Source organism: Emys orbicularis, chromosome 4, assembly GCF_028017835.1.
Source record: "Emys orbicularis isolate rEmyOrb1 chromosome 4, rEmyOrb1.hap1, whole genome shotgun sequence".
In the NCBI taxonomy this organism is placed as follows: Eukaryota; Metazoa; Chordata; order Testudines; family Emydidae; genus Emys; species Emys orbicularis.
Genome location: NC_088686.1, coordinates 124,948,890 through 124,964,228, shown reverse-complemented (window position 1 = coordinate 124,964,228; position 15,339 = coordinate 124,948,890).

The following is a 15,339-nucleotide window of genomic DNA, read 5'->3' as shown; positions in this document are numbered from 1 at the left end:
CTGCCAGAGATGCAGGGTCTGTGGCTTTCAGACTCCTGGGCCAGCTGGCACCCAGGGCTGCCAGCTCAGAAGCTGGGGTTCACAGAGCCAGGGCCAGCTCTACTGTTTTTGCTGCCTCAAGCAGCGCGCGGAATTGCCGCTGGGGACGGCGGGGGCAGTCCGTGTGCCGTTAGGGCCGGACACACATTTCCGCGGCGGCGCAATTCGGCGGCAGCTTCTGTCTTCAGCCGGAAGACAGAAGCTGCCACCAAATTGCCGCCGCAGGCAGCTGAACATAGAAGCTGCCGCTGAATTGCCACCACCGCGGAAACTCGCGTGCCGTCCTAATGGCACACGGACTGCCCCCGCCGTCTCTGGCAGCAATTCCGCGTGCCGCTTGGGGCTGCAAAAACACACGGACTGCCACCCCTTGCAGATTGCCGCCCCAAGCACCTGCTTGGAAGGCTGGTGCCTGGAGCCGGCCCTGCACAGAGCTTCCAGGCTCCTTGCTGATTAGAGATGGAGATGGAGCTCCCGGAGCTTTCAGGTTCCCAGGTCCGCAGCAGGGATCCTGGAAGCCCTGGCATGGCAGTGCTGCCCTGGAGCATGGTCTCCAGCAGCCTGCCAGGAAAGTTAATCAAACCCAAGATGTTTCTGAAAAACATTTTGGGTTCAATGCATTGGTATGTTCCAGCAAAACTTTGTTGGAAATTTTCTATCCAGCAAAACTTAGACTGTGTTTTCATGTTTGCACACTGGATTTTTCAATGCAAGCCATTGATAGCCTGCTAACATTCTCCCAGTTCTGGACATGCTCAAGTAGCTGAGGAAAAATCGGAGGCAGGGGAAGGAGAATAAGCTATACTGATACATCAGCTGTATCCCAATATAACTAGGGTTTGTATCAGTGTAACTATTTTTTTTTTAAATCACATCCCTAATTGACATAGTTGTATCAATTCAAAATCTGTCTATAGATCAGGCCTAAGTGAAGTAAAAAATATAGGTTTCATGTTGTGCAGAGGGTTCTTGGACTCCATCTTAAGAGAGAGCTTGTCCTCCGATCTAATAGGGACCGGGGCCGGATCGGATAATCAAAAATTTGGATAATCCAGAGAATGGGAAAGTGTGAGGCTGCAGCGCCATCTTGTGGCCACAGGAGAGCTCGCCCACTTCTGGAGCTGGTTGTTCGGTTAATACGGAGAGTGGTTGGATAATGGAGGGTCGGATAAACGGAGTTCTACTGTATTCCCTTCGCAGCACCACAGGGGGCGGCCTGCTGGTCGATGTGAGGGCGGCAGTCAGGTGGCCTTCGGCGGTATGCCTGCGGGAGTTCCGCTGATCCCGCGGTTTCGGCAGCAATTCGGCGGCAGGTAGGCTGAAGCCGCGGGACCGGCAGATGACCCGCAGAAACGCCGCCGAATCCGCGGGACCGCCACCGGCGGCCGCCTGACTGCCGTGCTTGGGGCGGCAAAAACCACAGAGCCGCCCCTGCAGCCAGCTGAGCAGTTCTTCTTCTGTGTCTCTGATTTTTAAGAGCAGGTCGGACAAACCCCTGTCCGGGACGGGCTAGAGAATACTGAGTCCTGCCATGAGGGCAGGCGACTGGACTAGATGACCTCTCGAGGTCCCTTCCAGTCCTGGGATTCTATGAGATTTACCATATTGCTCTGGGTATTGCCTCTCGTGGGCATATTCCCAGCGTGTAGTGGGTGCCTACCTGCTGCTGCTACCATCAGCTGTCGTTCCTATCGTGCCAGGTCTGAAGCAGAGCTCTTTCCCAGCTGAGTCTAGCGGCGGTTGCCGGGCTGTGTTCTGGGGCGTTAAGCGCTGTACCGGAGGGTGATTTTGGTAGCCTGTACGTAAATACTGAATTAGATGCTGACGCTGCAGATTTTCCCACAGAGGCGACAGTTCTCATGTCTTTGTTTGGAGTCATCCCTAGAGCCCCCTTCCTCAGTGCTCGCTGCCTTACTCCGAGAGCGATCCATGGGCTCCTTCGGCGGCAGCAGCCTGGCCACCCTGCGAGGTTTCGTTTCATCATGAGATGGTTGCTCCTTTCCGAGTCTGTCTGGGCCAGAATGACCGGGGCGGGGGGGGGGGGGGCGGCAGCAGCAGGCGCGCAGTGTGTGGCTCCTTGGGCTGGCTGTGTCCCAGGAGGGTGTGAGGTGAAGCAGCAAAGACACTCAGCCGCTGGTTGGAGTAAAAGATCTGATCTGGTTTCGTTCAGAACCCGTTTCCATGTCTGTTCCTACCGAAGCAGCCCCCTGCCCTGCGAACGGTCACCTGGCCTGGCTCCAGCGTGTGGAGACGATGGTGCTCGGATCATGAGCCCAACTTTAGGTTCAGAGTCAAGGCTAAGTTCTCCAGCCAGGGCTAGCTGCTGCATCCCTTGTGCTCCGCTCCCTGGCTTTTCTCACCCATTTCTCTGTCCAGCTGCCCATCAGATTTCATGTAACATTTACATAAAGGAATGTTCCTTGCGGGGCCACAAGGCTCTAGTGAGCTGGACTCGACCTAGGCTCAGTGACTGGTGAATCGCTAATGTTTATTTACGTAACTGTAGGAAAAAGCCGGTGTTTGCCCAGCAGCTTTGAACGAGGGCAGAGCGGCCGGGCAGCAGCAGGAACAAGACGTGCAACTTTATCTGGTGCCAACTGTGACGGGTTGGATCACAGAAACCCTCCTGGGAGCTGCCAACTGATGTGCCAAGACTACCTCTGCTCCTGTTTTCCCTGCCAGCTCGGGGCCCCAGCACCCTGTCTTGCTGAGCCAGATACTCCCGTCTGCTCCAACACAGACCCAGGGTCTGAATTACTTGCCCCAAAGCTGCAGGTTTACCTGAAAACAGCTCACAGAAGTGTGCTGGTCTTTAGCATTCAGATGCCCAACTCCCAATGGGGTCTAAACCCAAATAAATCCGTTTTACCCTGTATAAAGCGAATGCAGGGTAAACTCATAAATTGTTCACCCTCTAGAACACTGATAGAGAGAGATGCACAGTTGTTTGCTCCCCCAGGTATTAATACATACTCTGAGTTAATTAATAAGTAAAAAGTGATTTTATTAAATACAGAAAGTAGGATTTAAGTAGTTCCAAGTAGTAACAGAACAAAGTAAGTCACCAAGCAAAATAAAATAAAATGCGCAAATCTATGTCTAATCAAACTGAATACAGATAATCTCACCCTCAGAGATGCTTCAGTAAGTTTTTTCCTCAGACTGGACACCTTCCAGGCCTGGGCACAATTCTTTCCCCTGGTACAGCTCTTGTTCCAGCTCAGGTGGTAGCTAGGGGATTCCTCATGATGGCTCTTTCCTCTCTTCCACCCCCTTATATAACTTTTGCATAAGGCGGGAATCCTTTTGTCCCTCTCTGAGTTCCCACCCCCTCCTTCTCAATGGAAAGACACCAGGTTAAAGATGGATTCCAGTTCAGGTGACATGATCACATGTCACTGCAAGACTTCATTACCCACTTGCCAGCACACAGGTATACAGGAAGACTTACAGGTAAAACACAGCCATTTGCGGACAATGGTTCTAGTTAATGGGAGTCATCAAGATTCCAAACCACCATTAATGGCCCACACTTTGCATAATTACAATAGGCCCTCAGAGTTATATTTCATATTTCTAGTTTCAGATACAAGAGTGGTACATTTACACAAATCGGATGATCACACTCAGTAGATTATAAGCTTTGTAATGATACCTTACAAGAGACCTTTTGCACGAAGCATCTCTCAGTTACATTATATTCACTTATTAAATGTTTATAAAACCATATAGACCGCACAACGTCACACCACCGCCCAGGCCAGCGCTGGGAGGCCACCTGTGAGATTCAGCTCCCTGCCCAGTCCAAGGCTCCAGCCCTGCCCTGTGATGCTGAGCCAGGACAGCAGGCAGGAAGGCCGAGTGCTGTGGACAACAGGCTGCAGAGCTGGGCCCCATCCCACAGCAGGCTGGGATAGGGCTGGCCCTGCCCATGCCCTACTGTCCAGCCTTGTTCCTAGCCCATCCCAGTGGGTCCTGTGGGCTGGCCCCAGCCTCCATGACTCAATGTACCCGCCGCTGGGGCTCCCCTACATTCCAGATTCAGCAACTGCCCTGGAATTCAGCAGCCGTTCGCCTCTCCTGCGCTCCACCCCAGGCCTCCTGGCTCTGCCCCTCGGGCTGCCCTCCATCCGCCCTCTGCTCCGGGCCAGTCACCCGCTTGTCGCCATCCTCCCCCCGGCCCTTCGGCCAAGCCTACACAGTGTAGTTAGCGCCTAACAATTCTCCTTCCTCACTCAGCTCCTCCATCACCTGGCTCTTTCTCTGCACCTCCTCCGTGGCGTTCTGCTGCTGAAGGGCCTAGACCGGCAGAGGGGCATCCAGAGGACGGGCTGAGGCCTGAGGAGCCAAGTTCTCCCCAGCAGCGCGGCAGGGTGCCCGGCTCCCCCGCGGCACAGCTCCCGTTAGGGCTAACCCTGCAGAGACATGCTGGCAGCTGGGAGAGAGAAAAGCTGTTTGCTTTGCTGCTCTGCCAGCAGCTCAATTTCCTGGGAGGATGAAAGCCCTCAGCCAGCTCCCACACCCAGTGCAGGCTGGTGAGACCCAGACAGTGCTAGGGGCTGGCGGGGAGGGGAGCGGGGACAAGGAAGGGGAGAGAAAGGGAGCGAATGAAGGGAGGGGTGGAAGGGCAGAGGGGGGAGGTGAGGCAAGCAGAGTGCTGTGGGGGGGACAGAGAAGGGGGGAAGGGAGGGGTCGGGGTTCCCGGGAATGATGTGCAGACAAAAGCTCCACCCAGGAATCTGCTGCTGCTGCCTAGCCAATAGCTGGGAGATCTGCTGTGCAGGGGTGGGGTGTGCAGTGGAAAGGGGCAATTCAGCGGGATGGGGTGTGCAGTGGGCAGAGGGGGGCTGTGCAGTGAGATGGTGTGTAGCAGACAAGGGGGCTGTGGAAGGGTAGAGGGGGCTGTGCAGTGAGATGGGGTGTAGGAGGCAGGAGGAGCTGTACAGTGAGGGGGTGTAGCAGGCGGGGGGCTGTGCAGTGAGCTGGGATGTAGCAGGTGGGAGGGGCTGTGCAGTGAGATGGGGTGTAATGGGCAGGGGGCTGTGCAGTGAGGGGGTGTAGCAGGTGGGAGGGGCTGTGCAGTGGGCAGAGGGGGGCTGTGCAGTGAGGGGGTGTAGCAGGCGGGGGGATGTAGCAGGCAGGAGAGGCTGTGCAGTGGCAGAGGGGGCTGTGCAGTGAGATGGGGTGTAGCAGGTGGGGGGATCTGCAGTGAGGGGATGTAGCAGGCAGGAGAGGCTGTGCAGTGGCAGAGGGGGCTGTGCAGTGAGGGGGTGTAGCAGGCGGGGGGATGTGCAGAGAGGGAATGTAGCAGGCAGGAGAGGCTGTGCAGTGGCAGAGGGGGCTGTGCAGTGGTGGGATGTAGCAGGCAGGAGAGGCTGTGCAGTGGCAGAGGGGGCTGTGCAGTGAGCTGGGGTGTAGCAGGCGGGAGGGGCTGTGCAGTGAGATGGGGTGTAGTAGGTGGGGGGGTCTGCCGTGAGCTGGGGTGTAGCAGGTGGGAGGAGCTGTGCAGTGGCAGAGGGGGCTGTGCAGTGAGGGGATGTAGCAGGCAGGAGAGGCTGTGCAGTGGCAGAGGGGGCTGTGCAGTGAGCTGGGGTGTAGCAGGCGGGAGGGGCTGTGCAGTGAGATGGGGTGTAGTAGGTGGGGGGGTCTGCCGTGAGCTGGGGTGTAGCAGGTGGGAGGAGCTGTGCAGTGGGCAGAGGGGGGGCTGTGCAGTGAGGGGATGTAGCAGGCAGGAGAGGCTGTGCAGTGGCAGAGGGGGCTGTGCAGTGAGGGGGTGTAGCAGGCGGGGGGATGTGCAGAGAGGGGATGTAGCAGGCAGGAGAGGCTGTGCAGTGGCAGAGGGGGCTGTGCAGTGAGGGAGTGTAGCAGGCGGGAGGGGCTGTGCAGTGAGATGGGGTGTAGTAGGCGGGGGGTCTGTGCAGTGAGGGGGTGTAGCAGGTGGGAGAGGCTGTGCAGTGAGCTGGGGTGTAGCAGGCAGGGGGGGGTCTGTGCTTTGAGGGGCTGTAGCAGGCGGGGGGCGGGGGGGCTCTGCAGGCGGGGGAAGAATGCCAAGCACATAACCCTGGTAACAGGCCCAGCCCACACACTGTCATTAACCCCTTCCTGTGGTTGCTGTGGCCGAGGCTGCATGTCCCGTGCTCCGTGTTGCACACCTGGGACATGGGGCAGGGACTGGGGCTGCTGACTGATCCCTGGCTTCTCTGGTTCCCTTTCCCAGGAGGCTCTCTCCAAGACTCCCCTGGGATCTATCCCTGGTGCAGGAGCAGGGAGGTGCTCCTGGGGCGAGATCTTTGCCTGGGGAGCACCCTGCTGCCTGTCTCTGTCGGCCTCTTGTGAGATTCCAGGCTCCCATCCCGGGCCGGTGCAAGAAGCGATCGGGTTTTATTTGTTTTGGTCAGAACAAAGTCGCCTGGGCTGCAGTGGCCTTGGCTGGCTCGCTGCTCCCGTTCGCCACCAAAGCACCCTGGCGGGCACAGCCTGGCACTTGTTCCCGAGCCCCTCTGGGCCCATCTCCCCAACCCCGTGGCCCCTGGCTGTGGGGAGGGCTTGGCTCTGGGACGTGCCCCTTCCCTCCCAGCTTTTCTCCCCTGCCCGGGGAGCTCGGGGTATGGCAGGGTGAGGAGGAAGGACACAGTGGTGCCATCTGCTGGGATCCCAGGGCGTGCTCTGATTGCCCCTGACCCGATCACAGCAGAGTGGCCTTTGCCTGGCAGACGGAGCCCAGCTCCCGGGTCTGTGGGGCCATGCTGGGCTCTCTGCGTGGGTGCCCCAGGGCTCACCTCCCTGTCCTTGGCCTTAACCAGGTGTGACAGAATACAATGGCTGTGTTCACTTTGTACTAATGTCCGTGCAAGGGACGCCTTGTGGTGGGTCAGTTCACAACTCATAATTTGCTGATCAATAATCCGATGGCAACGTGCACGGAGCGGTGTGACCTGTGACCTGCTAAACACAAGCTGAGCTCACGGCTAGAAGCATGTTGTCCAGAGAAGTCTGGGGAGTGGTTGAACCAGTTCCTCGGAAACAAAGAGCGAGCTGATGCCTCAGCCAGGTGTAAACAAGACCAATGGATCGCTACCTACTAAGTGGCCATTCTTTAGCAGGGGCAAAAAATCGACATCTTAGCAAAGAACCGGCATGAAGTTCCCGCCCACACAGCCTGCCTGGCGCCTCGCTCCCAGCGGGAAATGCTTCTCAAAGGGGGACAGGACTATAAAAGGAAGGGGCAGATCCCCCTCAGGCACCCCTCTCTCTTTCCCTGCCCATTGCATTCACTGCACCTGAAGCGACGAAGGTAGCGTTTGTTGGATCTGGAGGAGGGGTCCCGCCCTGAAGAGGTTGGTCAGTCAGACTGCGGAAAGCACGTGGTGAGAAAACTTGGTTTTGAATCTAATAGACTGTTAAGTTGGGCACCAGAAGCGTTTTATCTTTATTTTTCTTGTAACTGTGTCTGACTTTTCTGCCTCATTGCTTGTACTCACTTAGAATCTCTCTTTGTACGTAATACACTTGTTTGATCTAATCCAGCATGTTCCAGTCGTGTCTGGGTAACTCCATTTGGGGTAACAACTCGGGTGCATATTCTTCCCTTAAAGGAATAACGGACTTAGTATATTAGTACTGCCCAGCCAGGAGGGGGTTGGGCACTACAGGACATGCATTTCTGGGGGGAACTGTGGGACAGGGGGTGTGTTGGGGTCACTCTGTGAGAGCCCAGGTGTGGCTGGCTGCCTGCAGCACATGCAGACATGGCTGGGAGTGATTTCCACGCTGAAGGCTCCCTGTTGGAGGCGACAGGAGCAATACAGTGCAAAGGGCACCCCAGGGTGCAGGGCAGGGGTGACTCATCGGTCTGGCTGGCACCCTGGCATGTCACACCCCAATGGCTGGCTTTTGCAAGGGTCGGGGAATGTGACTGAGCCTGCTGCCCTATTGCTTGGGGGAGGGAGAGACCGCAGGGCTTGGGTTCTGTGCCCACGTCAGCTGGACCCTCTGGGAGGAGCAGGGGCCTTGTGGGATGTGGCTGGGTTGGGAGCTGGCTGCGGTTGGGCTGGGTTGGGAGCTGGCTGTGGCCGGGCTGGGGTTGGAGCTGGCTGCGGCCGGGCTGGGGTTGGAGCTGGCTGAGGCGGGCTGGGGTTTTAACCTTCTTGTACCTCCCTGGTGACCTGGGCCGGAGTTAAAGCAGAGACCCGGAGCTGAGAGGCTGCGCTCACAGTCCCAGCCGCTGGGCCTTGCTGACCCCCCCCAGGAAGCGCAGGGAACTGTCCCCAAGGGCAGGAAGAGCCCTGGGCGCTTTAACACAGGCTCTCAAATAGAACAAGCTCCTGCGCTGTGAGAGCGAGAGGCCAGTGGGGGCCGGGCTCAGCCCACTGGGCAGAGCTGGGCAGGACTCCCCGACACCACAGCACAGAGCGACGGGCTCTGGCACCCGCTTGGGCTTCCATGATCATGGGGAGAGAGGAGAGCCCGATGTGGGGCGCACAGGCAGCTGCGTGCGAGACCTCTGGGGGTTCAGGCAAGCTGGAGAAGAGCATTCAGCCCGAGGATGGCTCCACAGAGGCTGCCGGGGTCCCAGGAGGGAGGGATCCATTCCTGGCATTACAGAGCAGCCCCACTGCTTGCAATCCAGCAGCTCCCCCCTCGCTATGGGGAATGGCGGGGCCCACTACAGCAGGGGCCTGGTAGGCGAGACAGCCCAGGGAAAGGCAACAGAGAGCAGGGGCGGCTCAGAACAAAGTCTGCGAGAGCCGAGAGCCGCTTCCTGTCCAGCTTTGAAGAGCGAATGAGTCACCAGGCAAAGGAAAAGCAAATCCCCTCCCAGCGGGGAGGGTTCGCTGGTGTTTGGACAATGCTTGAAGCATGAGAGGTTCCAGCTAGATGCCAGGTACTGGTGAGACTTACAGCATAGTCCATGTTCTAAGGGCTTTGACCTCAGTGCGTTCCCAGTGCACCTGTCACCTTGCTGGTTAACTGTGCCTGCATTTCCCTACACCCAGCCGCGGGGGGCTGCCCGTAGGGTCGTGGCTCTACATTGGCTCGGCCATCGTTGCATGTGAAAATGTAGCCCCCGCTAGCCGCTCTTGCCACCCCACTGTCCTTGTTTTCAGATGGGGAAACTGAGGCACAGACAGGTGAAGGGCCTCATTTTCAAACCACCTCACCGTTATGTGGGCAAATAGACGCACGCAATTGTGAGTCTAATTTGCACCCACTGGGGAACGTACCTAGGGACTCGGGCAGGAGTGTAGGCAGGGCGGCTAGCCCCGTCCACCCCTCTTACACTGCCCCGGCTCCAATGTTAGTTCAGCACGCTAATGCACTCAGAGCTAGTGCAGGCATGTCTGCCTGAGCTGGGAACGCCACCTCCAGTGCCAGTGGAGACACCAGTACTACCACACTGCCTGAAAACCACAGGCACTCACACTGGGTGGCTCAGTTGGGGTGGAATCGAGAAGGCTCCCCCAGGGGTCTGTTCTGGGCCCGGCTGGCAGGATTGAGAGACCAGGGAAGAGAATGTTGCCTTCGGCCCTGAAAACTGGTTCTTGGCTGAGGTCCCCAAGCATGGCCATGCGTCTGTCTGTCTGTCGCCCTGCCAATGGCTCAGCCTACAGGGGGAGTCCCTGGAACGGGCCTTTTCTGACCGTGATTCTGGAGCTGCGCAGGCTCCGGCTGCCCCTCAGAAGAGGCTGCAGGTTGGTTCATGTCCCTGGGGAGGTCTATGTGAAATCCTACCCAGCGAATGGGTGCAGTAGTATGCTAGGCTACACGGGTTCCAGCCCGCCCGCATGCCCTTGGTACCTGAGCACCTTGCAGTCGGGCATTAAGCAACAGCACTAAGATGTTTGACTAGAAGGAGAATGTCATGGTAGGCGATAAGAAAGGCTTGCGTAACAGCTACCCTGCCCCGCTGTAAACACCAAGCTAGCTAAGCTCCATACATGGCCTTAGCGGAACATCATCTTACACTTCTCTGGCACATCTCTCATCTCTGATCAGACCCCACTGGCAGGCAGCTTCGGCGCATCTCATTTCCGGTGTCCTGTGTCTAAGGTGACCAGATGTCCCGATTTTATAAGGACAGTCCCGATTTTGGGGTCTTTTTCTTATATAGGCTCCTATTACCCCCAACCCCCGTCCCGATTTTTCACACTTGCTGTCTGGTCACCCTACCTGCGTCATCCTCCGCCTGGGGCTATGCAGGGTACGGCCACCCAGCAAGCACAGGCCTGCTGCAGCAAGGCTCAGAGCCGGGATCGAACGGCAGTGTAGACGGTTGGGCTTCGCCTGGAGCCTGGGCCCTGAGACCCTTCCCGCTCACCAGGTGTCAGCATCTAGCCGGCTAGACTGCTATTTTTAGCCCCACCAGTGTGAATCAGGTGAGACACGTTTCTGTGGGGCTTTTTTGCTGTGTAGACATGAACTCAGTTATAAGAGCTGCTCCCTTTGATCTCACCCACCTGTTCCCTGGCCACTTTCACAGCTTCTCTCTAATGGACCTTTGGGCCAGAGCCTCCAAAGGTATTTGCACTCCTAATGGCCATGGAACCAATGGGAGTTAGGCACCTAAATACCATGGAGGATCTGGGCTTTTGTTCTAGTGATCACAAGTTAATGTGAATTTGGCCGTCTGTCTGCCTTCCTTTGGCGTTTAAAGGGACAGGACGCCTTCTCATGGTGGGCATTTGTCTGAACACTGATGAGTTACTGACGGATTAGCACAGGGTACGGGGAGAACTCCCAGTGCCTTTAGAGGACGGGATGAGACATCTGTCTCACCAGGAAAATGTGAGAGAGAAACTATAAAGGGAGATTCAGTGCAGAGAAATAGGAAGCGAAGGAAGACGGGATAAAAATCAAACATCCGATTAGCGGGGACGGGGGGAGGAAATCAGATTTGCCCCCCTGTGGTGCGAATCTCCCCCTCGAGCCAAATGCTGGATTGGGGCAGTGACTCCTGCCCAGCGCCGCCGGCACAGGGATCCGTCTCTGCCTGGGGTCCATGCTCTCCGCACTGTTGCTAATGATGGAGCAATTCCAGCTCCATCAATCCAGGGGACTCTTTACCTGCCCTTGCGGGTCACCCAGAGGCAGGGGACCTGTGTAGATGTTCAGTGACTTGAACGGAACTGGCAGGTCGGAAGGGTGAGAGCAGCAGGACTCAGGCTCAGGCTAAAGCACGCCCAAGGGCACCTCCATACAGCGCTGCGGGCCGGATCCCAGCAGCGTGAAGCCCTAGTTCAGTGAAATGATTCTGCGTTTACACGGCCACAACAGAGCAGGAGCAGGCCCCAAAGCTCTTCTCAAAGAAGCCTGTTGTCCCTTTAAAATTGAAATCCACACCAGTTACCATCACTCTCCACCTGTCGTCCGATGGCTCCATTGTAAAGTAATACCAATGCCAAATGAGTTTGTTCCACTGCCTTGCCCTAGAAACACACACCGTGTGTCCATCATGGTGCTGGCTCCTGGCTGCTTATGGGGGCCCTAAAAGGGCTGGAGGTTTTATGGCATCAGTGGAGTCTCCCTGATTAGAGCTTCGCTCTCTGGCCTTCCAGGTCTGGGGCATTTCTTGGCTTTAAAACGGCAAGAGAAATGCAAAGCCTCTATTTCCGTAGGATCAGGCAGTGTTCAAGAGGGGCTCTCTCACCCACATGCGTCTATGCCATGCCCATTCCTGGGTCCCTCCCCCCAAATCCAATGAAAGGAAAAGCAGCACTGGGGACAGGGCCGGCTCTAGCTTTTTGCCGCCCCAAGCAGAAAAAAAAAGAAAAGAAAAGCCGTGATCGCGATCGGCGGCAGCTCTACCGCGGCTTCATTCTACGGCGGCAATTTGGCAGCAGGTCCTTTGCTCCGAGAGGGAGTGACGGCCCCACCACCAAATGGCCGAACGTGCCACCCTCCTCTTCATTGGCCGCCCCAGGCACCTGCTTGCTACGCTGGTGCCTGGAGCCAGCCCGGACTGGGGAGCTGGAAGGGGTTTGTGGGAACCACCTGTTTGCTGGATGCGGCAGTTCCGTTAGATTCAGGTGACACACATTACACGCTGGGCTCAGGCCTCGCCCACACCGGGGATCTGCCCCCATTTCAGCCACTGGGATAGCTGCGCCAGTGCAGACCCCGCAGTGTGGACAGGGTAAAACCCTGCCAGCGGCAGTTTGCACCTGTGTATCCAGTTGCCCTGCCTGCACCAGTGGGCCTGCCTTTTGCTCAGCCCCTACTGACAGATTATAAGCCGGGCTCTGTGTCTTCTGCAGTCCAGCGCGCCAGTCACCCTCTGCTGAACTGCGCCCCAGGCTTTCGCTGTTCATTGAACACTGTTGCTAGCCCTGGCTGTGTGGAAGGAGGGCTGCCCCGTGCAGAGATGGCCACCTCGGGGCTCTTCTGGGTCCAGTGGGCCCGAAGCCACCTGCTTCCCACAGGAAAGAAGCCCTTCCCAGAGTTCCACAGTTATGAAATTCCAGGGAGGCAACTCTATGGCATGACCCTCAGGTCAGTCAGGGGGCCGTGGCTGGGGCTCCTGAGGAGAGATGTTCCAAGCCCCCGGGCTGGGGTCTCTCCGGGGCCTGAGGAGCAGATGCAGCACTGCACAGATGTGAAAATACATTCAGCTGCTGTCCTGCACTGAAAGCGGACACACACACACACACACACACACACACACACACACACACACAAAAAACTGAATCCAGGAAGTTCCAGCCCACCCAGTGGCAGGGAAAGCAACTGCTCCAATGCTGAGTGCACTGTTCAAAGTCGGATGAACGTGAGAGCAGCGGCACAGCCTTTCTGGGTGAGTCAAAGCTTCCAGCAGTAACAGGGCGAGACCGCTGGCCGGCGGTGACAGAACACCACCAAGGGGCTGGCACTGGGGTGGCTTTAAGCAGCCAGGCACCTTTGCAGTCTGATTTCTGGCCTCGGTGGGGACAGTGCAAAGCAGCAATAGCTGCTGCGGGGGGGGGGGGGGGGAGTGTTGGTCTGCAACCCCACTGGAAAGCCAGGGGAGAGCTGGCGGCCCAGGGCCCCTCTGTTTGTCTGGGACTTGGTGGGTGAGGGGAGATTGTCCCCTGGCTTTTGTCTGAAGTGAGCCTCGCTAGGTGGGAGGGGGAAGCCGCCTCGTATTTGTGTTTGGCCTTTAAGGGGCAGAGTTTTTAAGCGCACTCAGCTCCCATGTAGGCACCAAACACCGCTTGTCCAAGGAGCACTGCGGCCGGAACTCGCTGGACAATTTGGCCCCAGTTGTGGTGCTGAGCCACCTTGAAAGTCCATCCTTACGGGGGGGGCAGGCCAGGCATTGCCCCCCTCGCCCAGTGCTCTGAGCAGCCTGCCACAGGCACCCCCCCCAGGGAGGGGATGACAGCTCAGGTCTACGCTATGACCTGCTGCTGGCCTAGCTGCATCGGGTACGGGGTGTCGAGGGGTGACCCCACCTGGCCGAAGTCCTAGTATAAACACAGTTATACCAGTCTATCCCTAGTATACACACAGCATATCTCTAGTATACAGGGGGGACTGGAATAAGCTATCCCCTACGTGCGGTTTGCTGGTATAAGCTGTGTCTGAACGAGGCAGGCTTTGCCCCTGGAGTGTACCAGCAAAGTGCTCCTCTGGTGGAGCTGCCCTCTGAAGGCGAGGGAGCAGGGCAGCCATCCCAGGCTGGTTTCCAGCGAGTGTCACCATCACACCCGCATCAGCATTTTCAAGTCCCTGGGGGCCATCAGGGGAGGCTGGCCCCAGCTGCGCTCCTAGGAAGTCTGCTATCTTGGCCGACGCACCAGGGACTGAAGGCTATGTACACACTGCCACTTACTGTGGTATAACCGTCGCTCAGGGGGGTGAATAACCCCCCTCCCCCCTGAGCAACGCAAGTTACAGTGACCTAAGTGCCGGGGTAGCCAGTGCTATGTCGGCAGGAGAGCTACCGCCGCTCGCGGGGCTGGAGTAATGAAGTTGACGGGCGAGCTCTCTCCCGTCCGCTTAGAGCAGGGGTTCTCAAACTGGGGGGCGGGATCCCTCAGGGGTCACGACGTTATTATATGGGGGGTCACGAGCTGTCAGCCTCCACCCCAAAGCCCGCTTTGCCTCCAGCATTTATAATGGTGTAAAATATATCAAAAAGTGTTTTTAATGTATAAGGAGGGTCGCACTCAGAGGCTTGCTGTGTGAAAGGTGTCACCAGTAAAAAAGTTTGAGAGCGACTGGCTTAGAGCCTGCATGAGCAGCTGCATCGCTGTAAGCTCCGCAGTGTACTGGAGCCTAAGAATGGAGCTAAAGAATCAAGCCTCCCTTGGCAGGGGGCTGTAGCACCCCCATCCTCTGTGGATCAGCACCGAGGGGCACCCCCGTAACACACACTCACCAGTGGGTTACCCTCTGTCCTGCTGGCGGCTGCCAGCCTAGGGCCAGATCCTGCCGGGGCAGTTACACAAATAGCCTTGGCTTCCCCACAGCCAAGCCTCACCCCGGGTCCCTCTCCTCCAGTCCAAGCAGGGAGCTGTCCCTCTGCTGAGCAGGCCCTGGCCTATGCTGGAGTGGGGATGGGACAGCCCAGACACAGCTGCCTTGCACACAAAGCCCTCTCTCCTCCAGCAGCTGCACTCAGATTCTCCGCCAATGTGAGCCGTGACCCCCAGGCTCGGGGTGGGGCTTGTGCAGAATGAAAGCAGAGGCACTGGGCACGGGAGAGCGAAAGGGTGAACTAGGGAAATAGCACGGGAGCTCCGGCGTTCGGTGGCTTCCTTCCCTGGGGGAGCCGGCTCAGCCAGACGAAGTAAGTCCTTTCCCTCCAGCCGTCCTCCCGGGGGGCTTTCACATGGGCACTAGCCAGAAGCCACATGCGGCCAGGCTGTGAAAACCATCACCAAGGGAACGGGTGCTGAGAACCGGAGTGGCCTAAGCGCTAGAGAAGGGAGTGGTTCTGCTTCTGCCCCCGTGAGGCCCCCCTGACGTGCTGCCGGGCACAGCCAGGGCTAACCCATTGGTGGCCCTAAGCAGGAACACTTTGCCCCCTCCCCAATATTAAACCAGGCAAGTTCTTATAATAAAAAGCAAATGGGGGGCCCTGGAGCTGCTTAGGGCAGGTCTGCGCTATCGCTTAAGTCGATCTAACTTACCTCGCTCAGGGATGTGAAAAGCCCCCCCAGCAATGCAAGTTTCACGCCGGAGTAATTACGCCGACAGGAGATGCGCTGCAGCTGCGCTGATGTAGCGTGGGAGCGTCTTAGTCGGCTCATGCCTAGCGCCAGGGCTGCCCAGAGGATTCAGGGGGCCTGGGGCAAAGCAATTTTGGGGGCCCTTCCATAA